The sequence below is a fragment of the Mercenaria mercenaria genome, chromosome 8, assembly GCF_021730395.1.
Source record: "Mercenaria mercenaria strain notata chromosome 8, MADL_Memer_1, whole genome shotgun sequence".
Taxonomy (NCBI): Eukaryota; Metazoa; Mollusca; class Bivalvia; order Venerida; family Veneridae; genus Mercenaria; species Mercenaria mercenaria.
The window spans coordinates 62,311,046-62,334,632 of record NC_069368.1 but is presented as its reverse complement, the minus strand read 5'-3'; the positions used below and the strand labels follow the sequence as shown (position 1 = coordinate 62,334,632).

The window sequence follows — 23,587 nt, the reverse complement described above, 5'->3', positions numbered from 1 at the left end:
CTTCAACCGACTTGCGAAATGTCCAAACAGCTCCAGCTGCTACCTAAGATGATAACACGCGGACGATAAAGGAATGAAGGGTTAGTTGACTTTTAAATTAAATTTTGTTATGTGGTATGACACTTTTATTGATCAGGTGTGAAATGCTACAGAACACCTATACTAAGCATAACCGATACACTATAAAAAATTTTAGTTAGAACTTACGTATAGTTGCCTTTTTAAAAAAAAAAGTAATCAGAAGCAGACACCTTACCGACAACTATCATCGTGTACATAAATGCACGTTTTCTTAAAATGTCGTCAGATGACGTACTAATTATATGCACTACTTCCGCTCTAGACTTCCCTAGTATTCTCAAAATTGTATTTTAATGACGTTTTTCGCACTTGTATGAACGCAGACTTGTGGCATTTGCGTGTTTTCAGCCCAATGTCCCCATAATTTGTAAATTTTCCAAAGAACCGATGTCATGGTGACGTTATTTCTATTTCCTATTCGCCACGTTATACTGACTTTTAGAATATTAATGCCAGTATTTCCGGTATCTTTCTAAAGTTTATCTATCGGAAGAATATGATCATTTAGAAACTTGAGTGATAATTTAGAGCAATAGAATGATGTCCTCTCTTCCGACTGTGCAGAGAAAAAAGTTCTCACCGATAGGTTTGCCTTGTTAGCTTCCGGCGGATATTTTCAAATCCATCACCATGTGCGTTACCGCAAAGCTCAGTTCTCGAAAACCCCTGCTCTTAAAGTTCTGTTATACCTTATCTGTGTTACATTAGTTAACACATTCTCTTTCCGATGTTGCCAAGTTTTCAGTTTCTGTAATTATCTTGCTGATAATGTTTCAGAAGTGTAGATTTTGAAATGATGAACGATTAGACAGTCTGTTTGTGCGACAATTTCATACATCTGTTAAGATCAGTTTTTGCGTAAATTTTATAAAGAAATTACCGATTTAATGAATCCAAACTATAAGCGATTCGTATTGATAAATGTTTCAGGTATGTCTGCTTCACTACGATTGACAAAACTTGCACATCTACTTTCAAGCTGGTGAAAGCACGACTTCAAGATGTAAGCTAAGAAAGAAGATGGTAATTTCCGGCCACAAGTGTCAGAATCTTAAAATTAGGGTAAGTCTTAATTTTTATTGGTATGCTTATTTTTTTTCGCGTGTGGGACACGGAGCAAGTCACGTGACAGGTTTTCGATACTGTATACAGATTTTTTTTTATTCGTAGATGTTTGATACACTAATACTTTATTCAAATGATAAAATATTATATTTTTGTATATATATTTCATCTTTTTTTTTTTCAAAAGTAAGAAAAAATCTTGGGTCACGTGACACGTTTCGTCCATCTTCGTAACACACAGTAAGTTTCGACCATCTTCAACTTTCGCTTTCGGATGACTGTGACCTAGTTCACACGATCCTGTCCACGATTGGAGACGCGCACATTTCATACTGATTTTAAAACATTTTTCGGAATGACATAACGTGTAAGAAAGATAGAAACGTTGCTCTTATAATAAATTTACTCATCAATTACGTTTAATTCATAAGGTTGTTTTCATTCAGGCTTTACACTAGCGGATCCAGAGGGGGGCGCATCCGGCGCGCACCCCCTCTAAAATCGCCGGAGCATACGTAATTTGTCTTTTGTTTGGGTACAATAACTGCAAAAAATATACATGTTTCTCGCTCGCTACGCTCACGTACATTATTTGTCTTTTGTTCTGACTGAAAATAAAAAAAATATTTTTTTTCACGCTCGCTTTGCTCGCATGGGTGAAATATGCATTTTTCTTGCTCGCTTCATTCGAAAACGTAATTTGTCTTCTGTTCTGGGTTAGAAATATAAAATATGAGCCGCGCCATGAGAAAACCAACATAGTGCGTTTCCGACCATTGATCCAGACCAGCCTGTGCATCTGCAGTCTGTCAGGATCCATGATGTTCACTAACAGTTTCTCTTATTCCAATAGGCTTTGAAAGCGAACAGCTTGTATCCTTACCAGACTGTACGGATGCGCAGGCTGGTCTTGATCCATGTAGGTCGCAAACGCACTAGGTTGGTTTTCTCATGGTGCGGCTCATATGTATTTTTTTCTCTGTCGCATAGGTAATTTGTCTTTTGTTCTGGGTGAAAAAAATGCATTGTTTTCTTGCACGCTCTGCTTGCACATTTAAAACAGAATTAGTCCTAGGGAAACCCTCCCCATAAAAATCTTCAGAAATCTGGCTAAGAAATTCCGAGATACGAAAGAATTAGTCTGAAAATCCATAAAACATTACTTTAATTAATATGTTACTTGTATTGATTTTGTCACAAAACCTGTGATTTGTGAATACCAGATAAAGTACCTAAGAACACACAGAATGCACCAGATGGGGCAATTGTTTTCAAAATTTTCAGGGGAGCATGACCCCAGACCTCACTAGTTGCTCTACACTACAAATAATTTACGTCCCCTCTAACACCAAATCCAATATCCGACCCTGCGTTTTCCTAATTAATCACCTTTTAAACATTACTTCCGGTTTATCAAACGTGTATAGAACTACCTGCTTGTAAAAGACTCGCCCACCAGCTCAGTAGGTAGAGCGTCGGTTCACGGATCGCGGGGTCGCGTGTTTGATCCTCGGGCGTGGCGTATGTTCTCCGTGACTATTTGATAAACGACATTGTGTCTGAAATCATTAGTCCTCCACCTCTGATTCATGTGGGGAAATTGGCAGTTACTTGCGGAGAACAGGTTTGTACTGGTACAGAATCCAGGAACATTGGTTAGGTTAACTGCCCGCCGTTACATGACTACAATACTGTTGAAAAATGGCGTAAAACCCAAAAACAAAAACAAACAAAAACCTGCTTGTAAAATGAGAACTTCATGAGTCTTCATCATGTTTCAGATGTTTTTAAAGAATGAACTGTTACAAATTAACATTGTATTTGTTTGCATACAAATACCATATTTAATATTAATCATACTTGTTGATAAATACTATTGGAACACAAAAAGGTACATGTCTGTGTCATAAAATCACCTGATGAATAATAATTGTATTCCACAAAATAATCATATATATGTATGGCGTTGCACGTGTGTGCGTCAGTGCGTGTGCGCACAAAATGTGTGTGTTTGTTAGTTTGTGTGTTTTAATAGAGATGTTTTGCTAGATGATTTCATTGGTATTTGTATACGTGTTCGAATTAAATAATTTATATTTCAGGTTGAAGAGAAATATACGTCTCCTTGCGGTAAAGCAGAATACAGCACGGCATTTTGCTTCATATACGTGTTATTCAAAAGACAACAACAGTTTAAAGCCAAAGAAACCCAATCTAACAAATTGTGTCAATCGTTGGACATTCTACATCATGATCTGTTATATCGTTTGGAAATTCTCCCCTTTGCTGATGAACTACCTTCTATCATTTAATGGATATTTAACTAGAACAGAACGGAAGAGAACAGAACAGAACGGACCAGAACAGAACTCTCAGTCAGCATTTACATCTCTGTAAACGGCATCGATATTGCCATTTAATTTATCATATATTTATCGATTTATAACTGGTATTCTGCGGACTCCGTAATTGATACATTGACATTTTCTTGACAAAATATTGATAAATCAGTTGATAGACCGATATCGATGTTGGATTTTGCTGTTATCCGAATTCAGAAAGCAGCATAATACAATAAGTACAATGATTATCACGATTTATAAAAAAATGTTTCACCTAGAGTTATTTTGACATAGGAAATTCTACACGTCTTACAAACCGGAAGTAAAGGCATGACGTCATTTAACCGGAAATGTAACACTAAACCTGGACTCAGCATGTGGATTCTCCTTTTCGTTTGCCTAATTTTCTTAAAAATATCTATGGATTTGAAAACTTAAGATTTTCACAATTTGAGCAAACTTCAACAACAACAACTACAAAACCACCATAATGTAAATTCTGTATGTTTTTTATGCAAATGTATCAAGAGGATACATGTACATTTTTTATATAAATGTGTACATGATATTTTAAATTAATTGTTAAGAATATTATTTACATTTGTGATATAATAGATGAATCTAATATAATGAAGTTATACATATCTATGTTTTATTTGATAATTGCAACTTTTTGCTACCTCAGACAGTGTCTTGGATACCTTAACATCATTAAGCTCGTTTCGTGCAAGTGACTGACGTAACAGGAACATTTTGAGGATGAATTTTTTTCTGAATTATCCAGGAGACATAATTTATCATGAATTAGAGTTTTGAAGTGTTTTTTTTTAATACTTCATGACAGGTCCATTCCACCACATTTTAGACTCGTACCATTACCGTCCAGTTTGTCAATTAAGTGTCGTGAACATTGCATGACCCTAATTTGATAGCGATAGATCGGTGGCCATAAATCTATCTTATTATTGCCTTCCTGTCGGACATGCTTAAAAAAGTGAAAAAAAAAGAAGAAAAAAAAAATACATAATGTATTAACTACGGGGGGTTATGGTATTTTCTTTATTTCGCAGATAATACACAGGAAGCGTGAGAGCATTAGGTGCACACAGCAGTTCGATGATTCGATAGTAATTTCGTGTACACCTGACCGGACTAAACTCGAAACCGTTTCTATAACATAAATGTGAATTATTAAAAACACATGCACTTTTGTTAAATTATGATGAAATGGCTGACAAGAAAGGCGCGTTCAGTTTTTTCCACGAAAATGCTTGTATGAAACTACAGTTTGTTTTCAGACCCTGTGTTTTGTTCACAGGAGATAACTCCTGGGTTTGCTCAAAATATTTATAATTATGTCCCTTTTCTTCTCAGAAACGCTAGATAATCAGAGACAAGACTGATGAAGTCAAAATATTCAACATAATCGTTTCTAAAAAGATGGTTATCTAGCCGGTAGCCAGACTAGCATGAAACTTAAATGCTCCCTATTTCCTGCAGGTTATAAAGAAGTAATTCGGTCAAGTTATACTTCCGTGGTGTAGTTCGAAAGTAGACCCTTATGATAAAATAGATCCTATTTGTCCATTTTAGCGCATTGGTGCATAAACCGGGAGCCAAATGGGCATTATTTCACACGTGGAAATTCAATGTATTTTAAAGCAAATAAGACACTTTGCATGCGTTCCGGTTGTTTGTTTGAAAACAAAAAGGTTTTTATTCTGCGGACAGCGGCAACATGAAGATATCTGACTTATTCACCGCGTATTACTCACTACCCCTTTTTCTTTTCATTTTTCTTGTAGCAAATGCTTTGATCGATGTTTTGTTGAAAATAGATCTTCTTAGAAACTATATCAAATTAGATCTGAAGTGGCCGTATGACCTATAATGTGTCGGTGCAACGTTAAATAAAAAAAAACACACACACAAAAAAACTTGATCTGAAGTAGCAGAATTCTATATGAAACAAAGAGCTATTTCATTTATTGGTATTTTCCTTGCAAAGAATCTGACTATTTATAAACATAACAATTTGTTTTCATCCCATTTTGTTATATTTTAATTTCAGCGGTTTTTGGTAAAATCAGATTACAGTTTTTTGTGTATAAAAGGCCACTTTCAGTGTTTTGAGATTTTTAATTATTTGACTTTTGGAGGTTATTGTTGTAAACAAGTTTTAACAACAGTATAATGTTACAATACAACCTGGCTTTTATCCTTAGGACGACCGACATATTTTTATTTTAAAACAATCTCGCCAGGTATACATACGTCTTTGACAACACAAGAAATGACGTCAGACGACCTTCAGCTTTTCGCGGAAGCAGTGAAAATGAAAGTACATAGGTTAAATTCGGAAAAGAATTTGTCTTGCACAGGGGCTATTATGCCGTCTAAATGTATCAGCGTGGACTTCTTTTTTATTTGTTAATATGGGGTCAATGTTCTTCTAACGATTTGAAAATACCTGGGCTTTAGTAAAACATGCCAGCTTTTCATATACGAAAAAAAATGTTTGCACTCGGAAATAACACAAACTTCATCAAATCATTCCAAAGATCTTTTCTGATATTGTCTAAAAGTGTTAGCATATACCTCTGATGTCAGATACTTTATATTTTGAGCGCTACATACCTACATATTTCAGAAATATCCTAAAATAAATGAGCCGCACCATGAGAAAACCAACACAGTGGCTTTTCGACCAGCATGGAGCATTCGCGCAGTTTGGTCAGGATCCATGCTGTTCACTAATGGTTTCTCTCATTGCAATAGGCTTTAAAAGCTAACAGCGTGGATCCTGACCTGACTGCGCGGATGTGCAGACTGGTCCGGACCCATGCTGCTCGCAAAGCCACTATGTTGATTTTCTCATGGCACGGCTCATATATCACGTGGCGGGGCTGATCTTTTTAAATAAAAAAATAAACATTTCACGCGATATCTAGTATTTTAAAATCAGTAAGAATTAATAGACATGCACTTGGAACTTATATTAAGGGAAATTTCCTGTTGATTCTATGGAATCGTTAAATAGCCTTCAGACGGTAATACGTTTTATAAGACCGCCTTGGATATACCAAAGTAATGATATTTTCATACGCACAAGACGATAGATCACTTTATGTTCTTAAAATGATATAGACTAGCCACTAGACTGATGATAGATATATTTCTACATTCCCCTTTTTTCGAATTTAATTCCATGGAGACAAAAGCCAGTCTGTTTGAGAGATTTTACAGAGGATATTGAACATAGGATATATTCACTACATTGTCAAAAAATGTAAAAAGATACGGTAGCACAGATGTGGCAGAGATGTGTCATTACCTGTTTATGTTTTCATTTATTTCGTGCTCACATACCATCTAATACCTGCGCGTATTGATATAAAGATAACATCTGCGCACGTATTAAGCAATATGTTCGCAGGTAATAGCTGGTAAGTGCTTACACAATAGTAAGCCAAAACACCGGTACTTTCCAACATGGCGAGTGATACATTTTTACATGTGCGAGGATATATGAGCCGCGTCATGAGAAAACCAACTTAGTGGCTTTGCGAACAGCATGGATCCAGACCAGCCTGCGCATACTCGCAGTCTGGTCAGGATCCATGTTGTTCGCTTACGGTTTCTCTTATTGCTATAGGGTTTGAAACCGAACAGCATAGACTCTGGCACAGACTGTATGGATGCGCAAGCTGGTCTGGATCCATACTGGTCGCAAAGCCACTATTTTGGTATTTTCGTGGCGCGGCTCATATATATTTTATATTGATATGTGCGCAGCTATTTCAATACAAGTATGTGCGCGTTTAAGATCTACGTCCGTCCGAAATAATTATTATGTGCTCACGAATTTGTATGAAATACAATAATCTTTATTTCTCCTCGGTTAACATTCTGCCCTCGGGTTGACACTATCAATGTCAAACACGTACGCTGCAATAAGATATTTATATTATGTGACCTCTGTGCCACCGTAACAAACACTATATTCCCCGATATTTAAGATTAGTACTGTTATTTAAGGAAACGAAAAAACGGCATAACACCTCTAAATTTTATTACCTCCATTTTCGGATTGATGAATATTTATTTCAAAAAAGTATTCACTAACAGAGCAGACAGCCTAATCCGCACCCGCTTCTTATATGTGAGGTCGTAGTTTCAATCTCCGACCGCTTATTTATGAAACTTCATACTAAGAAAGTATTTTAAACGGTCTAGTAAAACATGACATTAATTCTGCAATTAATGAAAAAGCACTTATCGAATGGTACGTGAAATACATACAGATTGTAGGCTTTCTGCATCATTAGTACAAAACACATTTTATAACATGTAACGGACATACAGTAATGAAAGAAAAAAGCCTAGATAAATGGTTCGGAATACTTAAACTCGATACTAAAATACAAAATATGGTACGAAAGTCAAGCCTTAGTGTTTTTAATCATCAAAGTAGTATGATCGTTCGTAATTGACAGAATAATGCCTTAAGGATTTTGACCTCAAATACCACTGCGCTGCCGAGCGTACCGATCGCGTCAAAGCAGAAAATAATTCTTACATAAACAAATTATTAACTTTTAGTAGTTGCGTTGCTCAGAGGTGTCTTTCATGCCTTTTTAACATTTGAGGAACCAAACATTTTTTTCTTTGAAAATGCCGCTTAAACACTATCAACTTGAAAATAACGCCGAAATGCAGTTGATTCTTGGGTAAAACATTCAATGTGTTACTTTCAATCTCACTTTACATCAAACTCGTAGCTATTAAAATTTCTTATACCCCCACCCACCCAGTATGTATCTTTTTTATGTACGGTTGCTTAAGAAGAGATAAGTGCGTTATCCTGTTTACTTCAAGTAAGCTGAAACATTCTCTTAAAATGTTTATTTTAGTAACTGCATTCTGACTTGATTTGAGTTTTTTAATCCTAGTATTAAAACAGTTATGATCTCTTAAGTTTTTAACAGTTAAAGTTTTAAGTTACAGTATTAATTTTTCAAATTCTTATCAAAACTGGGTGGGGCATTTCTCAGGTCTTATCATTATATCGTCCTTTCTGTTAATTTCTATAATGGTTCTTGACTGGTCAAATTACGGAGGAGATTTTTTCCAGAAGGTGCGGTATGTTTAGGTTCTTGGAGGATGGTCATTATGTTTTGAATTCGAGTTTATTTTGTTAATAATGTCATTAATACTGAAACTTATTGATTTCTTCGCATCGTATTTTTAACAATTATATGAAGAATACTAGTCACACACATTACACTCTAGTACATTTGATGGAGACATATTAGGCATTTCAAATAAGAAAGGAAGTACTTAATAATGATTTAAGTCTTTGACACTAGCATTATGACAGAGGCAGATCGGGTTAGATTTGGATATGTTTTTTCTTTGTGAACCTCAATTTAAAAGGAGAGTTTCATCGAATCTCCTGCATTTTTTTAATTTTTGGATTAAAAAAGTCCCGCGGTGCATATTTGTCAGGTCAAATATATCGTATATGCTTCAGTAAGTTTTATGACCCCGTCTAATTATGTGACATTGTTGAGATTGCAATGCTACGGTCATAATCAGCAAGGCGGCCTGTGTTTAATCGTGTCGGTGGCATTGTAATTATACAATGTATAATATTTTCGCTGAGTAGAAACCCAGAAGTTACTTTATGATGGAATATTAGTATTAATGTAAAATACTGATGTTTTGTTCTGTCAAAATGTCACAATATTTATTTTTTATTTATTTTCTAACCTCCAACAGGATTATGCTCCCATTTAAAACAATGGGAGGTTTTCACCCGCGGGGTTTACGATTATTTTTTATTTCGCACAGTAATACATCTTTAAGTTAAATTTGAGTTGATATTGATAAAATTATAATTAATTAGCAAAAAGTGAAACATTAAATGCAATTTCAAAAATTCATCGAGTCGCCAGTGGGGGATTTCCTCCCATAACGAAAATGGGAGTTTTTTTCAAAAGTCGTTTTTCAACGCGAACATCATGTCAGAACAGTTTTTTATTGTATAAATTCTTAATTTGAGTTCAAATATTTTGATTTGAAAATTTTGGAAAAATCCCACGGTTTTTTTTCTCCCGTAATTGGTAAAGTGGGAGAAATCCACCCGTGGGACCTCCCATGGGTTAGCAAAAACCCCATGGGAGGAAAAAATACTCCCATGGGAGGACCAACTTTGAAATCCTCCCATGAATTCATTCTTTAACATATAAAGAAGAAAATGACCAATTATTACTCTATGGGACTAGAACTATCGTTTAATGTCAAAAAATCAGAGAAAAGTCAAAGGCAAAAGGTAGCTGTGTTTGCGAAAATTCCGGATTTGCAAACTAAATCCGGAGACTGTTCAGCTACTGAAACGTTTCCTCTCACCACTGTTCTTGATTATCATAGATTGGAATTATCTTAACCAATTGTGCCCATCATTAAAACTAAACTAAGAGTCTGCAAAATACAAAATGGCATTATATCTACAAAACAGAAGCAAACATACTTTGAAATAAGCATGTTAATTTACTTTTTCTCCCAAATCATTGCTTATGTTAATATTATTAACCACAGATACAAGATATGTCCCAGGGCAATCTTTTTTTATACCTCTTTATATTTGATCTTATATCTTAAAGACGCTCGGGTAAAAAAGTGATGATTGAATGGTTCATGTCTTGCTTTAGTTGTCATGTTTTTCAAACATGTTTCGAATACTTATAGGTAAACGCAGACTCCATGAATCGCACCCAATCAGTTGTGAGTTTATTTTTTTAAAGAGCGCTTTGGTCATGTAAAACAGTAAGTCTTCTGTGTATATTATGATTCAACTATTTCATGTAATTACAACATTTATTTTATCATGCAATAATACTTAATTGACATCTACATAAAAAGTAGTAACGACGATTATTAAAAGTAAGAGTCATTAACATGAACAGAAGGATTTTATAATTGAAAGTGATTCACTGATATCAGGTAATTAAAATACATCTGACATGAACTAAAGAGATATTTATGTGTAAAGTATTATTAAAATGTTAAAATACAATCAATTTTATTCATAAAATATATGAATATCTGAAGTTTGTAGAAACATTCCTTCTATTTACTTCAACAAGTAAAGTTTATGTTTCTTCCTTGTAGGAACCACAGCTCATAATGTAGTACGAAGTTTAATCTAACCAACGATATGTAGAATAGGCTCTGTGGATAATTTCAAAATAAGGTGAAGTAAAAACTTGATAGTACGTCAATTATCAACATGGATTTGTTTATCTGTAGTCAAAAAAAAGGAAGATATTATTTTGAACTTATTGAGTACTTTGATGTATTTATACTTTAGATTTACCTTAATTTTATGTTTTGCTTTATTTATCTGTTATTTTCGCACTTCTGTTAGAGCCTTTTCCAGCGGGGATTTTATTTACATTGTGTTGTCTAACTTGTTGAAGATAGGGTAAGTGCGAGGTTGTCATGCCTTAAACGCGCTTAAACCCCCAGTTCCCTTTATATAGGTTACTTACTGTTCCAAAGCGGTGCCCCTGTTTTCAACTGGTTGTTTTCTCTGATTTGTATTGTTTGGAACGTATATTTTCTTGTTTGTTGTAAGCGTGATTTTTTCCTCCTCTTTACTCTATCTATTGTCATTCCTTTCTCTTGCATTTACGCTACTTTTTGCATCCCCTCGCCGTTTACTTTGAGTAAGTTTTCGTGGCTCCCCTTCGTTTTCGCAGCCGGAATCCTAAGACGGTATACGATTGTGTTTTTTTCTACTTGTGTTGGGGCGTTTTGTATGCTTGTAAGTCTATAACGGTGCCCACTTGTTTTCTTATGTGTTGCTTCTTCCTTTTTCTATGTTATTCAATTAGACGCGGTTGCGGTTGTACGTTGTAGTCTGACTGTTATTAAGGATCGTGGCATTCCCTTTGTATATTCGGCCATGTTCAGTTTTCCTCTCCGGGTTCCTCCCCAGACACCCCCCCCCCCCACACACACACACACACCCAGGCCCAATTTTGCCCCTTACAATTTCCTTCTCTTCCATCTGTATTTAGCATAAATTAATATGTACTTGTTGGATATTTGAAGCAACCCGTCTAGAATATTTTTCCATTACAGCTTCTTTTTCCTGTGGGCCTACTGTGCAAATGCGTGGCTCTGTGGCTGTGTTTTTAGTGCTCAAATGAGTCATTGAATGTGTACAAAAGTTGTTTTTTTATTTTATGAAATACACTAACTCCTATTCACGATGCAAAAAACTTACTTTGCTATATAGTATTATTTGTATCGCTTTAAATAAAATAGAATTTGATTAACTATCAAACTAAATAGAAACAGTTTCTTCTTTCGAATGTGTAACTGTGAAAAATACGCATTCTATTTCTAGTAGGAACATTTAGACACAGATCTAACCGCAGCTTGTCCAAAGATGTCGATAGATTTATATTTATTTAGCAGGTAAGCAGCTTATTTCCAAATAACAAAAATATTTTATTTTGTCATGATGCATTGTTGTATATATAGTCAAAGTAATAAGAACATTATTTTGAAAAGCAGATGTAATATTTCCTTTTTGATATAATATATATAAGTACTTTATAAACAGCACCCGTTGTATTGCAACATTTTGTCACACCTGTCTTCATCTGAATATGTATATCCAAATATATACAAGTAAAATTTTCAGATACTTAAAGATTGTATTGATAATGTTTGACTATAGTGTCTTTCAAAGATACTTTCCACTTCCAATTGCTCTAGGTAAAGGACTAAACTCGCACTGAGTTGTTTGTGAGTGTCACCATTAATGTGCTTTACGTAGCGTCTGTTTCATGATATTAAGTGGTAAGAATTTAGATAATTTTAGAATACAAATTACCTTTTAGCAATAAAGAAGTGAATTGAGAATCAGAATTATGAGATTTCTAAAGCATGTCCGGAAGAGAATTTAAATGCATAGCCTCCGTCAGCATCAATTTACAAAAACGCCACATTTCCGGAAATTACTTACTGTACTGCCATGAACTATTTATGGTGTATGGCTTAATTACTTTTTTTTTTGAGGTAATACAAGAGTATGTAAATATCAGATCACAACAAGCGAGGCTTAAATGTTTCTTGTAGGAACATTAAGACACTAATGGAATCGGAGGAATAAGAAATAAAGTCTATAAATGAACAGGTAGATCAGATAAGCATCTGCACATACAAACTCAATGTTCCTGTATTCTAAACGGGGTACTGTGCGTGCGCGCGCGCGCGCGTGTGTGTGTGTGTGTGTGTGTGTGTTCAGGTTTAACGTCTTTCTCAACAATTTTTCAGTCATATGAACGACGGTGGCTACTTTTAGCAGTGAGCACAATGTCCAGCTTTATAGTGCTGCCTCACTGGAATATTACGCCGTAGACACGTGTAATGATACCCCACACAGTCACTTAATACTGACGCTGGGCTGACCAGTTCTAGTACTATCCTCTTAATGCTGAGCGAAAATCGAGGAAGCTACTAGTACAATTTTGTACGTGTTTGGTATGACGCGGCCAGGGGTATACCTGTATTCTAAATAGAAATAATAAAATAAATTGCTTTCCTTTCATTTTCAATTCATTTACAACGTTATATTCACTGATTATAACAGATATTGGAATTTGTTCATGTACCTGTGGATCAGTAAATAATATGTAAGTATGCTCAAGAAAGAACCTGTAGATACTTCAAGCATAAATTGTTAACTTTTTTCTTTTCAGGACTTTGTTGTCATCAAATTGTCGTGGGTATCACACTGAATCATTTGGGATGTTTACTTCTGAAGTACTTCATGCTGCTAGAATATATTTTGCACTTAGAGTCTGGTATCAATAGATAACATCAAACTTCTTTGAAGTTTATTTGTTGAAATTCCTTTAGAACTACCTTTTTTTATTTGTAAGATTTTTGTTGAGATAACGATAAAAAATAACTTTGCTGTATAGTATTATTTGTATTGCTTTAATAAAAAATAAAATTTAATTAACTATCAAAATAAATAGAAACAGTTTCGTTTTTCGAATTTGTAACTTTGAAAAATACGCATTCTATTTCTTGTAGGAACATTTAGACACAGATCTAACCGCAGCTTGTCGATAGATGTCGACAGATTTATATTAGCAGGTAAGCAGCTTTTTTTCCAAGTAACCAAAAATTGTTTATTATGTCATGATGCATTGTTGTATTTATAGTCAAAGTAACAAGAACATTATTTCGAAAAGTAGATGTATAACTTGCCTTTTTGATAGAATATAATATAAGTACTTTATATACTGCACCCCTTGTATTGCAACATTTTGTCACACCCGTTTTCATCTGAATATGTATATTCAAATATATACAAGTAAGAATTTTCAGATACTTAAAGATTGTATTGATAATGTTTGACTATTTTTTCTTTCAGTAATACATTCCACTTCCAATTCCTATAGGTAAAGGTATGCTCAAGGAATCGCACTGACTATTTTGTGAGTGTCACCATTGAATTGCTTTACGTAGCGGTGGTTCCATGATATTAAGTGGTAAGAATTTAGAGAATTTTAGCATACCAATTACCTTGCAGTAATAAAGAAGTGTAGTAAGAATCAAATTAAATCTAATTACCAAAAAACGCCACATTTCCGGAAATAACTTACTGTACTGCAATGAACTATTTACGGTGTATGGCTTAATTACTTTTTAATTGTAGATACTTCAAGAATAAATTGTTAACTTTTTTCTTTAGTGCTTTTCAGGATTTTGTTGTCATTAAATTGTAGTGGGTATCACACTGAGTCGTTTGGGACGTTTACTTCAGAAGTGCTTCATGCTGCTAGAATACGTTTTGCACTAACAGTATGGTATCAATAGATAACATCCCCTTTCTAAATTCCAGTTTGTTTAGTTCTGCTCATTGTTTTCTCGTTTAGGGCAAATCCATTATTTTAACTGGGGGCCATACTCAGCTCTTCATGGAATTGCACACTAGTGTAGAATTGAAGGTTCCATGTGCACCGTCGTATGAACGCATCTGCGGATGTCTCTAAATTGTTTTTTTTTTTTTTTACTTTTAGCATTTGTAAATGTTGAGTTCTGCTCAACCCGGGGCTAGAGGGCGCGGACGGTAGCATGCATTTCCACTACCGTCCATGAACAGGCTCAATCAAACCGAGCCTGCAAGATTTTCGTCTTTGTTGTGTTGAGCGACCTGTGGAGTTTCCACTTTTTCTATTTTACTTGTACTTCATTTGTTGAAATTCCTTCAGAATTACCTTATCTTATTGTAATACCTTTTTAAGATTACTGTATTTTACACTGTACTGCAGTTTAAATTTCTTGTAAACCTGGAAATTTAATAAAGGTTTATGTACCTTCTTTGATATGCCTGAATCAATTTATCAATTTTTTTCGTTCGAGTATTTTACTTATACATTTCAAAATTAGAATCGATGCAAAAACAACGATTAACTAAACAGTGTGCTCGTAATATCGATTAGAATTTTTCTCAGGCACGTTTCTAGACTGATGTTCATTTTTGGAAAATACGTATGAAGAAAATCGCAAGTAACTTTCAAGTAACATGAGAAAAAAAAGAAAGAAAAAAAAAAGTTACAGTTACACATGAATCGTTTCTGAATAAATAACTTTTAAAAGTTACACTCTCTCCCGAAATATTTACTGTTACACAAAACTTTGTTGAGACATTTCAAAGTTTGCAAAACACCATTCTTTTTTGTTATTGTTATTTGTTTGTTTGTTTACTATAGAGAGCACTTTACAACTATTTCTGAAGACTATTATCCAATTGTTAGTGTTTTGTACATTGAATGTCGAAAAATGCATATACATGTGAAAATCCAGGATTTATTTTATTACGTTACTCTTTTTTTAAACTACGAGAGGCAAAAATACATTATTTTCAAGTTATTTTTTTATGTTATTCTTTACCTTAGACATTCTTGGAAATCAGGGTTCGTTTTCTTTACCTAATAGCTTCGTACCCAATTAAATTTGTATGCATGTTTAAAAATGGTTCGGGTGTGCAGAATTTATTGACCGCAGTTAAAATGTGAGTATTTCGTCAACGTAAGTTACGAGTCATGGTGCCAGCATTACAAAAAAAAAAAGAAAAAAAAAAAAAAAAAAAAAAAAAAAACCACGTCGAAATATGTGTCGGCGTGTGTCAAGTTGTTATTATGTTGTCGGAACATCCAGATTCCAGTGTCTGGTCACTTCGGCTACTTAACGGGTCTCACTTGGTAAACTCCATAATGAGTACACGATATGTGGTCAACATTTAATTTTTACTAATTGACAGGTCCTTTTTAGAGGATAACAAAACCGCATCCCATCTTAATACTACCTCCATGGGACATGTCCCCGGAAACTGGATCCGCCTCTGACCGTGGCCACACACTCCATCTGAAATAAAGGCCGTTTAGTACTTTAAGATATAGCAAGTTTGGAATATATTCAGAAAAATAATATTTAAGAGTTTTCATTGCAGATTTACTCACTTTTAAATAGCTAACAAGATGCCAAGGTTGTTTATCTTGTAGAGTGATAAAGTTTTAAAACTCTTGCTTCGGACGCATGGTCTAGCATCACAAGTGGCACAATTTGATTTTTTTAAAAAGAGGATTCTATAGTCCAGTAAAATCATGTAAAAATACTTCAGAAAATGGGAAAAGCACAAAACTTGGTACATAACTACTTTAGGGCAAAACATAAAAAATGAGCATGAGACCCACTCCAAAAAATCCAATATGGCTGAAAAGTCCAAGGTGGCCGCCATACATGTATATATTTTCAGAAATACCTGATTTTATCTACACAACTTATATAGACACTTACAGTCATCAGTATAGTTAGCTAAAATCACCTCTCTGAATAAATTCAAAAATATTATTTTTAACAAAAATACCGCTCTTCCGCCAAAAATGAAAAAAATTGTCTCCCTTGGATAAAATTTGCTATTAAGCAAAAGAAAAGTCAAAATGCATTTATCTGAGTCAAAATTAAGTATATAATGGTATCTGGCATATCAAGAGTGTTTAAAATGTTAACAGTCCTGTGTAGAACTTTTCAACAATTGTAAATTATTATAAATACAGTCGAACTTCGTTAACTGAAACCCGTCGGGATCGACAAAATGTTATCGGTAGTTTGAGTGATCAAACAATACCCTGAAATCCCGAAAATAAGCCGCGGCTTATTTTAAATTTTCGTAAGGATTTGGTGGCTTATTTTCGAGACCGGCTTATTTTTGAGTCCGGCGAACTTTCGAGTACATAATATCCGGTAATGATTTAAAAACTACTAGGTTTTAGTTACATCATTACTACGTTCTTATTAAGTTCTTACTGCTTCCTGATTCGACCACGTCCTCACTACTTTTGCTTTGAACATGTCCAAAGTTCGACCGCATCCTCCACGCTCATGGAGAGCATATCATGTTCTTATCGGATCGGTGTCTTCTGTATTTCTTCTACATTGTACAAGTTCTTTATTGCGTCGTGCCATTTTTAGGACAGAGTTGGAACATGGCTGAGTGTGATGGGGTGGTGGGGGGGGGGGGGGGGGTATAAATTAGGAGCAAAATCCTTCATTTCTACAAAAACGGTGCTCTAATATCTATTTCTGGACATTAATACTGATATTAAAATATATTAAATAAGGACATATTATTAAAATATGATTACTTGATGATTTATCTAATGACCACGTGTATTTGAAACACAATTTTAATACCAATTCATTAGTTTTTAGACAACAAATATGTAATAGTTATAGTATGTGTGAGAGTGTGTTACCAGGATATATCAGAGCTAGGGGTACATCGAGGGTATTTTTCTCTGCACATATCGTCGAGGCCTACCGGCCTCGACGATATGTGCAGAGAAAAATACCCTCGATGTACCCCTAGCTCTGATATATCCTGGTAACACACGAGCACTACATATTATAACTGTTTTATCGCATAGTTTATCATTAAAATTTATATATTATTTTCATTTAAATTTGTTTATTATTATTTTACTATTTTGATTCCCTTTCTGCGCCTCGCTGACTGAAACACTAAAACTTCTGTTTTAGAAAATGTGTTCCCCAGATAAAAGTACCCAACAAATTTCTGCACTGGTTTTAAATCTTTGCATTTCATTGGCCAGACATATTGTAAACTTGTTGTTTTGTTTGTAAAAAATCAAAGAAAAAGAAACATTTGAGAAATCTCAGAATTTCATATATTTCATGTATTTCTGAATTTGGCAATAAACTATCAAGTTTTGAATATTCTAGTTTATTTATTCTTTTACTTTATAAATGTAGACTGTGTTGTGGACAATTCTTTCTCTGTGAACTGTAAATTGGAGCTAAAATCATCTTTTCTTTGAAAGGAAAAAATTATACTCCCTTGATAGGACCTCAATAGAGAAAAAGTGTTCCGATATATATCGGAACAGTTTTACTGTGCTGATATATATCGGAACACTTTTTTTCTTATGAAACTCCATAGAGATTTCCGTGTTGATATATATCGCAACAGTTTTGTAAGATATCAGCACAGTTTTGTAGTAATAATGTGTGTTACTATGTATAACATGCTGCAAAGATCAAAGGAAAATTGCCGCACTATGCGATTAAATCTATTTACCATTTGTAAGGCTATGTCACTACCAATTAAGCGGTCCAATGTAAGATTAACACTGTCTTGTCAAACACAACTAACCAGTACAACTCGCGCTTACTGGTGAATCAAGCTTTTAAATGCATTTTCTACTCCTTCCTACATAAAAACTGTGATATTTCTTTGGTATAGATGGAGGCTCTCGATACTCTTCTTTACAAGAAAACATGTCAAGTAGCTGATCAATCATCTCTTCACACAAATATTAGGGCTATAGTTAGCATTCCTGCATTGTCTGCTACACCTCTTGAACATACTAAAAATGTTGCCCATTAGGTCGGGCTCATATGGGGGTCAGGTGTTCTATCACTTTCTTAAGACTCCAAATCAAGATAAATAAGGCTGACCAGAGGTATTATAAATTGATAAATTGGAACCTTTCTGGTAGTTTTTGCCTCAAGTACCAGTCTTGTGCCAATAGCTCCTCAGGTGCATGTGCAAACTAGATGAAGACTGTCGAGGAAGGTGCAATTTGTCTAAAGTGCTGAAATGTTCTGCACTGCCTTATGCAAGTTAACTAAAGTTGTCTACAATCTCGTGCTTGTTTGTACTGACACGAGTATCTGACATGTACCTTATTTCAGATTTCAGCTCACTGTACTGAGTAATATATTTCACAGAATAGTTACTAAGTGTTGTCCCTGAAAGCAACATAAACATTTTAGCCTTACTCTACTTTGTTACACAGTAAGCATTAAATAATCGATGATTATGTGATCAATTCATTATGCAGATACTGTGACAGCGGGTGCATAATTATAGGAACGTTGTTTCATTTGATCCTACTTGCCCATCGCTGTAATATATTCTTGCATTTTTAAGTCCCAAACCGAAAGGGATAGTTGTCGTACTTGGTGCCATAGGAACTACAGCTTTATACAGAAACTAAGTTAATTGACCTTCACATTCTCCATATTACCTACCATCTATAAACAAGGTTTCATAAAGAAGTCTTTAGAATTTGCACTTTTGAAGTAATTGAAGAATCCACCATTTGCGAATGATGGACGGGCATACAGACGGACGACAAAATGATGTACAAAAGGTGAAAAGAGGATAACAAGCATGTTTTCAATTTTTCCTCCTATCTATGTACAATTTCTCATGAAACAAACTCTCCTAGTTTTGAAGAAATGCAGGATGACATTTTTCGTCATATTCGTGGACTATTTGTTGCCATAGCAACAACATTTGTTGCCATAGGAACAAATTTAAATGACGTTGGCATTCTCCACATTGCCATCTATCCAAGTACCACATATCATGAAAATATCTGTTGTAGTTTAAAAGTTATTGCAGTATTCTTCTTTGCATGGCTGACGTATTGACATGCATACGGGGGCAACACATAAGCCCCCTCTAGCTAAACACTGGTGGGGTAATAACAACAATGTTTTAATATATGCTGCCATGGAGGAAATACAAGTAAAATAATATAAATCACATATAGTAAAACAAAATATCCATTAAAATATGAAAAAAAAAGTTTTTGTTATGATAAAATTAAACTGAGCTTTAAAGGCTAGATTTTAGCCGTTACCATGGAAACAAAAAGAAATTAATATCATTTAATATGTTATTTTTGATTTATTTTATCAGATACATTTATATTTGGTGCATTATGGGGATGAATGTAAATATAATGACCTTTCATTAGAATCTTGTGAGGTTAATATTGAGTTTTAGTGGCCATTTTGAAAAATGGCCGCTGTATCGGCGATCTTGATAGATGTTTTTTTATGCTTTAATCAAGATTTGTGCCAATGTTGGTGCTTTTCCCATTTTCTGAAGAATTTTGGCATTTCCTGGTACGAATTGATCGGATTATACACCAATAATCCTCTTTTAAAGAGGCAAAATTAGCTTTGTTTGCCTCTTTTTTCTCCTTTTTTCACACAGAATGTGGACATTTCTACGACAATATGTAAAATATCACAACGCTTTTATTCATTTCTTTTCATCTTTTTTTGCGAATGTGGAAATTTCCACACCACAAATATGCTAAGGAATACCCATTTTAATGTTAATAAAATAACAACAAATATAGTTGGCATATAGATACATATTTATTGAGGGAATAAAAGAAGTAATAACATTGTGGAAATTTCCACACCTCGTCGAATGCATAATATAACGGGGTAAAATTTCAAAATATCAACACATGGTAATTTCAACATTACTTGGCACAATCTTGGTGTGGAAATTTCTACGTCAACCCATTATTCTGTAAAATATAAAACATAACAATGTTGAATATCAATCTATAGATCTACTAAGAAATCTGATCACTCGAGTCAGTGTGGAAATTTCCACAATAAATATATTGTCTAAATGTTTTCAAACAGTAATCTTTGGCGAAATATTACAAGCAGTAAAGAACATTGTGGAAATTTCCACACCCCGTAAATGCACAATAAAATAGGGTAAAATTTCAAAATATCAAAACATGGTAGTTTTAAAATTTACCCTTTATAGACATCTGTAGCAATCTTGGTGTGGAAATTTCCACGTCAACCCATTATTCCGTAAAATATTAAACATAACAATGTTCAAATCAATTTATACTAAGAAATGTTATCACTTATACAAGTGTGGAAATTTCCACAATACATATATTGTCTGAATGTTTCTGTCATAAACGTGGAAATTTCCACGTTTTCAAGGTCATATTTGGCGGAATATAATAAGCAATGAAGAGCATTGTGGAAATTTCCACACCTCGTAAAATACATAATAAAATAGAGTAAAATTTCAAAACATGGTAGTTTCAAAAGTTACCCTTTACAAACATTTGTAACAATCTTGGTGTGGAAATTTCCACACGAACCCAAATTACAATAAGAAATATTTTCACTCGTACAAGTGTGGAAATTTCCACAATACATATATTGTCTACATATTTCTGTCATAAACGTGGACATTTCTACACCTCGTAAAATACGTAATAAGATAGGGTAAATATCAAAGCATGGAAATTTTAACATTTTCTCTCTAAAAATATTTGTCACACTGTTGGTGTGGAACCAACCCAAATTATTCCGGACAATTTGAAACAACAATGGTTAAGAAGAAACTACACAATAAAATTTTATCACTTTTACAAGTGTGGAAATTTCCACAACATATATATTATCAAAATCTTGTGCACCTCACAATATACGCCCGTCATTGCAAATTTTTTTACACTAGCACCTGTATTTGCATGTAAATTATTTTGGCCAATTATGAAACAGTTATAATATTAGTTATCAATAGTAACAATATAGGGAAGTTAAACCTTAATTCTATATAATTAAAGTCCACATAAAACTCGTTATTAGGAAGAGATAGGTCAAAATACACCTAAAAATCGGATGTAACATACATGTTATACCACAGAAAAGTGGTCCTGGGGACCTTGACCTTAGATCTAGTTCTTGCCCATGACACTCTGTCTCATAAATATACATCAAAATCCCTCCATGCATGAAGAAGAAATGGTACGGACAAAGTTTGTGGACACACAGGGGCAGTAACTCTGGAATATGGCTGGTTCAAGAAAGGAGCCTTGATCTTATGGTGATACAACTTGTGTGCATGTTTGTTTAAAATCAAATCATAAATAAAACCACTGTCGTGCACATTCAGGGGCTGTAACTCTGGAACCCATGGTAAGATATGGCGGATTCAAGAAAGGACCGGAAATCTTACAGTAATACAAATTGTGTGCAAGTTTAATTTGAATCAAATCACAAATGAAACCACTATCCTGCAGACAAGACCAAAATTGCCAATTTTTCCCTTTCAGGGACTATATCTATGGAACCCATAATGGGATATGGCTGGTTCAAAAAAAAGGAACCGAGATTTTATGGTGATACAACTTTTGAGCAAGATTGGTTAAAAAAAAATAGCAATAGGGGTCACCTTCTCTGTAATTCTATATGGAGTTTGAAGGTTCTAGGTCAAATGGTTCTAAAGTGACAAACTGGAAATGGCTTTCCATTTTCTATATGCTTCAACCTTGACCTTTAACAGATCTAGAGTGTCCCCCAAAATCAATAGGGATTATGAATTGTACTCTGCATGTCCAATCATCCTATGAAGTGTTAACATTCCGAGTCGAGTGGATCTCAAGTTACTGACTGGAAATGGTTCTCCAAGTTCAGGCCCCTGTGACCTTGACCTTTAACAGAGTGACTTCAAAATCGGTAGGGGTCATCCCCTCTGCATGTCCAATCACCCTATGAAGTTTCAACATTCTGGGTAAAGTCATTGTCAAATTACTGACTGGAAATGGTTTTCCATGTTCAGGCCCCTGTGACCTTGACCTTTGATCAAGTGATCCCCAAAATCAACAGGGGTCATCTACTCTGCATGACCAATCATTCTATTACGTTTCAACTTTCTGGGTCAGGTGGTTCTCAAGTTACCGACCTGAAATGGTTTTCAATGGTCATGCTCCTGAGACCTTGACCTTTAAAAAGTGACCCTTAAATTCGATAGGGTTATCCCCTCTACATGTCCAAACATTCTATGCAGTTTCAACATACTGGGTCAAGTTGTTCACAAGTTACAGGCCAAAAATGGTTCTCCAAGTTCAGACCCCTGTGATCTTGACCTTAAATAGTGACCCATAAATCAACAGGCGTTATCCCCTCTGCATGACCAATCATCCTATGAAGTTTCAACATACCTGGTCAAGTGGTTCTCAAGTTACAGACTGCAAATATTTAAGATTTAATTAATTAATTAATTAATTTAAGATGACTAAGTTGTAGCTAAAAAAACAATAATTTTGTCATGAATATTGTCTAAATATCTAAGTGAACATCTGGAAGTAAAAGGATTTACATTTCCCTACCTATGTTATTTTTTTTATTTTATATCTTTCTCTGGCAAAAATGACAAAATTTTGCAATTTTACATGCAGTCAAATTCAATATATACTCATTACATCTAAAACGATAATACAGCCAATTGTAGAGCAAACCGTGAAGAATAAAGTCTCAGGGAATTATTTTGAAATTTCACCTTGTGATTTATACAAAAAAAATCCAAACACAATCAATTCATCAAATTTCTTTTATCTGTTCACACATAATTTACATGTATATAAGCAAGTGAAATTATAGGACCTGTTTACTGGTCAGTAATGCATGTACAAACAACATTTAAAATTAAATTTACATGGGGCTGTCCTTTAGTGTCTAATGAAATAACCTGGAAAAATTTCAACAAAATAAAAACCGTAAGAGTATGTAGCATACATATAGTAACTTCAAAAAGAACTAAATTTTGTCTTTGTAATATATGTTATGATGGAGTTTGACTGCCCGTAAGATTTCAAAATTTTAGTGTAAAGTTCGGTCTAAAGGAGACTCAAACATTTTACAAG

The 23,587-nt window shown here is 34.4% G+C and overlaps 1 long non-coding RNA gene across 1 annotated transcript; it reads left to right on the top strand.

Annotated features, from left to right (window-relative positions):
* On the top strand, nt 1-4,126 carry LOC123565697 (uncharacterized). The gene is made up of 3 exons (XR_006689202.2): nt 1-80; nt 1,012-1,143; nt 3,249-4,126. It is a non-coding gene; the product is annotated as an uncharacterized LOC123565697 (long non-coding RNA).
* The last annotated feature ends 19,461 nt before the right edge of the window (nt 4,127-23,587 follow it).